The sequence below is a fragment of the Triturus cristatus genome, chromosome 4_1, assembly GCF_964204655.1.
Source record: "Triturus cristatus chromosome 4_1, aTriCri1.1, whole genome shotgun sequence".
Classification (NCBI taxonomy): Eukaryota; Metazoa; Chordata; class Amphibia; order Caudata; family Salamandridae; genus Triturus; species Triturus cristatus.
The window spans coordinates 51,228,542-51,238,115 of record NC_140585.1 but is presented as its reverse complement, the minus strand read 5'-3'; positions in this window follow the sequence as shown (position 1 = coordinate 51,238,115).

The window sequence follows — 9,574 nt, the reverse complement described above, 5'->3', positions numbered from 1 at the left end:
GCAGAGTGAAGAATGGGCCTTACAGGCCTAGGCATTAATATGGGAAGTGATGCTTTGGGTGAGTTAATGCACATGGGGCAGAGTGGGGAATGGGCCTTACAGGACTGTGCATTAATATTGGAAGTGCAGCCCTGGTTGAGTTAATGCACACGGGCAGAGTGGAGAATAGGCCTTTCAGGCCTGGTCATTAATATGGGAATTGCCGCTGTGGGTGAGTTAATGCACAAGGGCGAAGTGGAGAATGGGCCTTTCAGGACTGTGCATTAATATGGGAAGTGCCGCTGTGGGTGAGTTAATGCACACAACAGAGTTTTTGAATGGGTCTTTCAGGACTGTGCATTAATATGGAAATTGCTGCTGTGGGTGAATTAATGCACAGGGGCAGAGTGGAGAATAGTCCTCCCAGGACTGGGCATTAATATGGGAAGTGCCGCTCTGGGTGAGGTAATGCGCACGGGCAGAGTGAAGAATGGGCCTTACAGGCCTAGGCATTAATATGGGAAGTGATGCTTTGGGTGAGTTAATGCACATGGGGCAGAGTGGGGAATGGGCCTTACAGGACTGTGCATTAATATTGGAAGTGCAGCCCTGGGTGAGTTAATGCACACAGGCAGAGTGGAGAATGGGCCTTTCAGGACTGTGCATTAATATGGGAAGTGCAGCTCTGGGTGAGTTAATGCGCAGGGGCAGAGTGGAGAATGGGTCTTTCAGGACTGTGCATTAATATGGGAAGTGCCGCTGTGGGTGAGTTAATGCACACGGGCACAGTGGAGTATGGGTCTTTCAGGACTGTGCATTAATATGGGAAGTGCCGCTGTGGGTGAGTTAATGCACACGGGCACAGTGGAGAATGGGCCTTTCAGGACTGTCCATTATTTTGGGAAGTGCAGCTCTGGTTGAGTTAATGCACACGGGCAGAGTGGAGAATAGGCCTTTCAGGCCTGGTCATTAATATGGGAAGTGCCGCCCTGGGTGAGTTAATGCGCACGGGCAGAGTGGAGAATGGGCCTTACAGGACTGTGCATTAATATAGGAAGTGCAGCCCTGGGTGAGTTAATGCACTCAGGCAGAGTGGGGAATGGGTCTTTAAGGACTGTGCATTAATATGGGAAGTGCCGCTGTGGGTGAGTTAATGCACACAGGCAGAGTGGAGAATGGGCCTCTCAGGACTGTGAATTAATATGGGAAGTGCCGCTGTGGGTGAGTTAATGCACACAGGCAGAGTGGAGAATAGGCCTTAGAGGACTGTGCATTAATATAGGAAGTGAAGCCCTCGGTGAGTTATTACACACAGGCAGAGTGGAGAATGGGCCTCTCAGGACTGTGCGTTAATATGGAAAGTGCAGCTCTGGGTGAGTTAATGCACACTGGGAGAGTGGAGAATGGACCTCTCAGGACTGTGCATTAATATGGGAAGTGCCGCTGTGGGTGAGTTAATGCACACAGGCAGAGTGGAGAATGGGCCTCTCAGGACTGTGCATTAATATGGAAAGTGCCGCTGTGGGTGAGTTAATGCACATGACAGAGTGGAGAATGGGTCTTTCAGGACTGTGCATTAATATAGGAAGTGCAGCCCTGGTTGAGATAATGCGCACGGGCAGAGTGCAAAATGGGCCTTTCAGGACTGTGCATTAATATGGAAAGGGCTGCTGTGGTTGAGTTCATCCAGGACACTACCAGGCTGCAGACTGATTTAGAAGAATAGAAAAAGTAAAAAACAAGACAGCAGGTATTTTCTATGTGGGTACCCAGAATCTAGAACAAGACCCCTGAGTCCATCAGGAACGCCCAAACGCTGCTCTTATTCAGGAAGGAGTGGAAGATGCACCCCTTTGAGTGACACTACACCGCAGTGCACTAACTAACAGTCTACAAGTCAGTTACCTCTCCTATCACTCATGGACATGTAGGGGAAGACAAACATGGTTTACTAATAAAATTATGTGTATGTGGTTTTCCTTAATAGCAACTTAAAAGGTCTCATTTTCCTGTACAAGCCACATTAGCAGATTTAAGCTGCAATGTAGAGAGTTATGAAAAGGAGTCAAGCTCACTTCAGGTCAAGCAAAGTCCGGTTGGCAGTTCTATGTCCGGCCAGCCTCCAATGCCCCCTAGACCTCGACAGATCCTCACCATTTGCAAGGAGGTCGCACCCATGCTTACCCTAAAGCACCTCGGCCAGATCTATCAAGGTTTTGCATCGCCCTTGGGCCATGCAAGGGGGCGCTGGGGTGACCAAAACCTAAGTGAGATTTATCAAGTCTCACAAGGCCACCCGGCGTGCCCCTGCATGGTTTGATACATTTAGAGTAACACAAGGCAGCGCAAATCACAGCCTTGTGTTTCTGTGCCCGAGGGCGGCGTTCCATTAGTGTAGCGTGGTTGTCCCATGCGTCCACCCATGGATTTTGGAGCATTCCCAGATTTACCATTAGTGGTAGAAGTCAAAGGAAAGCATCAAACTGCGACACGTTCTCCTTGTTTTTCCTCTTTCTATGTGTGCTGCACACATTAAAAGAGGAAAATACCTCTGAGGGCTGTGTTTCTGCAGAAATGTGCCCCTTCCTGCACAAAAACAATCCTGCCTACAACGCAGGCATCCCTGCACAAGGCGCAAGGGTGCCTGTGTTGGCGCTAGACAACCGGAAGTGTGACAGTGCTAGGAACGGACAGGAGTGTGCTGTATTATGTTAAAGATGGCGCAATCCTGCCCTTTCATGCAGCGCAGAAAGGTGGCCTGCTGCGTTGCACAAAAATGATACATTTGGGCCCTTGTTTCTTTTGGAAGACATGCCTTATCGCCCCAGTCTGACCTCAAATACCACAGTGATTTCAGTTAAATCTTTCAAGGCATATTAACTGTGGGTCAGGCAGACTCCTGGCAATAATTCACCCACTCTGTCCAAGTGCCCCGCATTCACGAGATGTCTCCTCCTGCCTTTGATAATAATAACCAACTCCTTTTGTACCATCAAATACTAACAACCACAAAGCTCCCAAAAGTAACTGAGATACCCCAATCCTTCCCTGACACTGATTTAAGTCTAGGGAACTGATTTCCGGGTGGGAGGGGCGCCTCCCTTTTCTGCCCCTTGGCTTCCCATGTGGATTGTAAATCTTGGGCTGTCTAGTAACTATCCTAAAAGTTATTTGTGCCAAACATTTCTTTTTAATTAATCTCAGACAGGCTCACGCTCTGTCTCCTTCCTCCCGGAAGTGAGTGGTTTTATCAGAGCACACACACTGGCAAACAGGAAGTGAACTCTCTTCAGCAGCACGAGCCACCCTTCTCCTTCCTGGGGTTTAGTGGACTAACACGTCAACAAACTTGCCACAAATCAGAGAACAAATCTGTGCATCACAACGTATCGACGAAAATGTCTTCTTTGATTTTTTTCTTCTCTACTCACCCACAGCCCCCCTACGGCTCATTGAACCGGAAGTTCTCCTTAAAAAGCCCTTTCTTGGCTTCCGGTGCACTCTGCCATTCCCATATCTAGTCACCCTGGTCTACTTTCTTTCTGCTTCCCTTTCTCCTGGGTTGTTGTGATTTAGACTTGCAGCGCCAGGATGCACCTTCGGTGTGGTGTGGCAGTGCGCATTATAAGTGTATCATTCATTCTTTCATTCATTCAACTGAACATGTCCTTCACTATTCGTCATCTATGCATGACCTTTTCCTTACCACAGCAGTGCTCAGGGCTGCCTGTACTGCAGGTTTCTCGACCGTCGCGATATGAAAAATGTCCAAAAACAGCTGGTAGCCCTGGCTCCACATGTGGTAGCCAACATAACTCATTCTACTCCGGTTCTTAGCCCCCCCAGGCTGCCAAATGTACACGTGTGACGTTTCCATTTTTTTCAGAATTCTCATGGGTGACATTTTAAAGTACCTTGTGTGTCACTTTATCATGTGCAGAAGAGAACTGTTCTGTGCATTCATGACAGAAAGTGTGCACTTGGTGCAGTGCACTGATGGTCACTCAGCCTCTGGACAGCTGAAGGGTTTGTGCAATCCCAGAAGCACCTCTTGCCCATCCATCCCTCTGCCCCAGGGGGGGGCAGGGCCCGTGCTCTGTGGTGTCTTGGTACCCTGCATCTCTGTGCACCAGGATCAGACCCTGAATATCAAGGGCAGGGCCCGTGCTCTGTGGTGTCTTGGTACCCTGCATCTCTGTGCACCAGGATCAGACCCTGAATTTCAAGGGCAGGGCTGCAAAAAACTGCTCAGAATGTGATGAAAACTGAGGATGGGGGGATGTGGAATGTGAGTAGGGTATTGAGATGCAAGATTAATGGCGGATGTGTTCTTGACCATAAAGGTGGAATCTGTCGTACACACGTCCCTCTGGGGGGAACTACAGAACCGAAGAGGACCCTTTCATGCAATCCAGATCTACGGGCATATTATCAAGGACGGCGTTAAAATTATCGCCGGTTTAAGCTGCCAGTAAAGCGTCGACAATGGGCTTGATAATACGCCCTTGAGAATTCCCATAGAAGCCCATGTTCTGGTGTCAACATGGGCTTCTATTGGAATTCTCTGCAGCATTTTATCAAGCCCATTATCGCCGCTTTAGCGGCAGCTTAAACCGGCGATAATTTTAACGCCGTCCTTGATAATATGCCCCTTAGAGACTTTGAGACCAATCGAAAAAGGTATTTAGGAGTACTCTGACCCTACTCATAATTGACTGTGTGAATTGGCCCTGAAATGTCGAACACCCGATTAGTGAAAGTGCGAAGAGGGCACAGTCCTTTCTGTCTGTACTAATGATTTCCTGTATATTCCCATTTTAGATGTTTTGTGACCACTTCGCAAAGCCTTTAGGAGTAGATAGAGAAGCACTGCTGGTTTACTACTTCCCACACTCGTTCGACCTCTTAGCAGGGCCACTGGAATCCTGCGGCCGGGTAGCACCAAATTCCATGCCAGGGTTGACTAAGTTATGTTGTATGAAAAGGCGAATTATGTGGCATAATGCAGCACTTTTTTGACAGCATTACTTCATTATTTTCCCATTTTTATGCACAGTAGTACTGTTTGGGTAGATATTTCACCTCATTAGTACCAGTTTAACAACCTCTACAGGAATAAACAACTCAAAGTTGCCCAGTTAACATTTGGAAAGGGCCTTCTACTGCGCCCGAACACGTCGCAACATTTAAAAAAAACTTTTGATCTGTTTAAGCTAAAAACAAAATGTGTTTTGTTCCAATCTACTGATTACGCAACTGATGGTGGATTATGTGGCAAATGCAGGCAATCCATAGCTATGCAAAAAAAAATGCAGCTGCAGAATCGCATAATTCCAGTGGCCCATCCTCATAATGACATCGACAACTTTCAATATTTATTTACACTGCTGTCCAGTGCTCTGTTCCATTCCAGGTTTCAGCCCGGTTTCTGATTTCCAACTTTATGTCGCAGGCATAAGGTGATATAATGTGCAAGGTATCCTTGAATGCTGTTTCATCTCTTCTTTGTCTAGATTGGATTGTGTGTACTAGTGGTTCAACAGATAAGGCATAGACTACAAGAGACACCTCAGTCTTGTTCCTCTGGATATCTTCCAACCGTCAGATATTTGCAGCACTTAATTTGTGAAAATATAAGTGCCGGGCCCTCCTCTGTAGGCCATGATAGTTTTCACCACACACTGCCACTGTACTTACACAACTACTAACCATCACACTGCGACAAGTGTGAGAATTCAGACTGTTCGAGGCCGCCGAAGCTTTAAGAATGACTTCAGCGGCTGGTATTAGTTGTTTTTCATTTATATTGAATTAACAAACAACTGTTTTTCTGCTCATCTTTAAATTGCACAAACAGCGCCACCATATGGCAGCAGTCATAAGTGCCGGTGCCAAGCACTGGAAACCACCAGCTCAAATTAAGCACTTGATATTTGCCTTCCTGTTTTCACTCGGGCTTCACCAACGTGTAGGGCTACCCATCTGAGAAATGTGTCCCGAAAAATGACTCCGCACCAACTATCATAGAAAATGCAAAAGTAAATTAAATGCAGTTATATTGTCACAACACACTTGGATAACATAATGCACAGACTCCATCTTGGCTTTTCTTTAAAATATTTTCTTTATTCAAGATCTTCTTTTTTTAAAACCCTTTTCCTTTAATTTTTGACGTAGGTATGTCAAAAATAAAAGTAGAAAGGTTTGGAAGGCGCAAAGGATTAAGTAATTGGTTTTCCAGACTCGTGCACCCTGTTCTCCATCCCCAACACCCACTGCAGTGATAAGGGCGCTTCTATTGCCTCTGTCTATTCTTGTAAATCACCCATCTGAGAAATGTGGCTCTCTTGAGGTTTTTAGGCATAAAATGACAGTCTACCATTTCAGAGGCATTATGGGCATCTGAGTTGACTAAAGTGCGTGTTTCTTGGGTTCTGCCCGCGTCTCCCATCAGTGGAAACACCTTTCTGGGGTTCATGCTGCTGCTTCGTCCGCCCACGAAACCTTCCTGGCCTGCAGGTATCAGTTCTTCAGCCGCTTTGACAGAGGTCTCGCCAGTTTGTTCCCTAATATTTTGTTGCCCACATTTAACATTCACAGGTGTCTATAAGGCTAGCAGTCAAGGGGGTCTCTTTCTGCTTTGGGAGCAGCACCCCTATTGCCTCCCTCCACAACTCTGGGAGATTCTCTCTCCTCGTACGAGTCCAATGGCCGGGCGCCGGTAGTTCTGCGCTTTTTCTATAGAACTCAGGGGCAGATTTACAAGCCCCTTGCGCTACTTTTGTGTCACTTTTAACATGGGAAAAGTGACGCAAAAGTGACGCACGGGGCTTGTAAATCTGCCCTTCAGTTTTCAAGCCATCATTCCCAGGTGATTTACCAGTCCCCCTTTGTCCGATGATCCATTTCATGTCATCTTTCTCTGTTGGTGATTTTAGTCTTCATGGATTCAATCCAACCCTTCCTCATTAAAATTCATGGGGCTTAATTTCTTCTGGTGACCCTCAATCCTGACAGCATTAACATCATGGCATTTATAAAGTGCCAGCACTGCCACCCCTGCCCCTTAAGCAACATCAAAAAAGTGGATCATTGCTAAAGAGACATTAGGGGGTTCACAGACATTCAATCAATCAATCAATCAATCAATCAATCATGGTTTTGTAAAGCACACTACTCACCGGAGAGGGTCTCAAGGCGCTGGGGGTGGGTGTGAGCAGCTCCTTTGGGGTCATTCGAAGAGCCAGGTCTTGCGGTCTTTCCTGATTTGGTGCATTGTCGGGCTCCGCCGGAGTTGAATGGGGGAGTTCGTCCCAGGTCTTGGCTGCAAGGTAGGAGAAAGATCTTCCACCTGCTCTGTTCCTGTCGAAACGAGGGACGGTGGCCTGGGAGAGGTCGGCTGAGTGGAGGTTTCTCTTGGGGGTGGAAGGAGATACAGTCATTGAGGTATTGGGGTCCGGTGTAGTGGAGGGCTTTGTAGGCATGTGTGAGCAGCTTGAAGGTTATTTCTCTTTGGGGAGACAGTGAAGGTCGCGGAGGTGTTGATTGACATGGTCGTGTTTTGGGATATCAAGGATAAGTGGTTGCGGCGTTCTGGACGGTCTGGAGTTTGCGGAGGAGCTTTTTGTTGATTCCAGCATAGAGGGTGTTGCTGTAGTCCAGTCTGCTGGTGATGAGTACGTGGATGGCGATTTTCCTGGAGTCGGGGCAATCCACTTGAACATCTTGCTAAGTATGCGGAGGGTGTAGAAACATGCGGAGGATACGGTGTTGATCTAGCGATTCATGGTGAATGAAGCGTCGGGTATGATGCCGAGGCTGCATGCATGGTCTGTTGGGGCGGGGGGGTTCCGAGGGTGGGGGGCCACCAGGTGTTATCCCATGCAGAGAGCATGGAGCCAAGGATGCAGACTTCTGTTTTCTTCAAGTTGAGCTTCAGACAGCTGTTGCTCATCCAGGTCACAACGGCTTTCATTCCTTCTTGGAAATTGAGCCAGGGGATGTTGGGTTCCTTGGTGAGGGAGAGGATGAGCTGGGTGTCATTGGCGTAGGAGAAGTTGTTCAAGCCTTGGTTTCTGATGATGGTTGCGAGGGGGGCCATGTAAACTTTGAAGAGTGTGGGGCTGAGGGAAGATCCTTTGTGTACTCCGCATCTGATCTCAGTCAGTTCTGAGAGGAAGGGCGCGAGTCTTATTCTATGTGTTCTGCCTGAGAGGAAAGATTGTATCCAGTCTAAGGGTTTTCCTTGGATGCTGGCGTTGTGGAGTCTGGTGGCTAGTGTGTGGTGGGAGATGGTGTCGAAGTCTGCTGATAGGTCCAGGAGGATGAGGACTGCCATGTGGCCTTGGTCGAGGAGGGCACGGATGTCATCGGTGGCGGCATGGAGGGCGGTCTCGGTGCTGTGGTTGCTGCAGAATCTGGATTGAGAGGAGTCTAGGATGCTGTTGGTTTCTATGAAGTGTGCTAGCTGGGTGTTGACGGCCTTTTCAATGACTTTGGCAGCAAAAGGGAGCAGTAAGATGGGCCTGAAGTTCTTGAGGTCCATCAGGTCTGAGGAAGGCTTCTTTAGTCGTGGGTTGACTTCGGCATGCTTCCAGTTGTCGGGGAATGTGGCGGTCTCGAGGGATCAGTTGATAGTTTGGAGTAGCTCTGATGGATGGCAGTGGCGGCCCTGTGGAATGTGTGCGGCAGGCAGGGGTCAGAAGGTGCTCCGGAATGGATGCTCTTCATTGTTTTTAAGGTGTCTTCTGTGGTGAGAGGGGTCCAGGTGAGAAAGGTCTGTTGGGTGGAGTCATTGTGGGGTGGGAGTTGAGGCGGTGCTGTGGTCTTGCTTGTCTAGGTTGTCATAGAGCGTCTTGATCTTGAGGTTAAAGAAGGAGCTGAGTTTGTTGCAGAGGTCTTGGGAGAGAGGGACGTCGGTTGTTTCGCTGTTGGGTTTGGCGAATTGCTGTACGATGGTGAAGAGTTCCTTGGAGTTGTGGGCGTTGGAGAGGATTCTGTCTTGGATGATTTTTTTCTTTGTTGATTTGATGAGTTGGTGGTGTGCTGTGATGGCTGTTTTGTAGGCGGAGCGTGATATGAAGTGCGAATCAAATGTCTGAGTGTGGGTGTCGGATGCCAGAGTTATGAGGGGGATAGCTACCGATAAGGTAATCCCTGAGCCCAGGAGCTCCAGGGATGAGCTCCCACTCGGCGGCCATCGGGCTGCAGGATGTCGGATATGCCGTAGCAGTACATGCACAGCAGCGGTGCGCACATGAGTGTTCACAGGGGGGTGTAGTGTGGTTGCCAGGCACAAAGTATTTTTTAAGTTTGTGGCGTAGGGCAGCACAGCAAGCCACCTTGCTGGCCTGTCTTGCGTCACAGGGAATGATCCATATTAATCCAGTATGGCCCATTCCCGTCCTTTTCCCTTGTGCTGCTGCCGTTTCGGCAGCCTACCACCAATGCAGATGCCCATGCACCACAATGCAAGGGGGCCTGTGTTGTAGGCAGGATTGTTCTTGTGCAGGAAGGGGCACCTTCCTGCACAAAAGCCGATCCTTCGAGGCATTGTTCTCTTCCTATGTGTGCTGCAGAGAAAGTAACAAGGAGA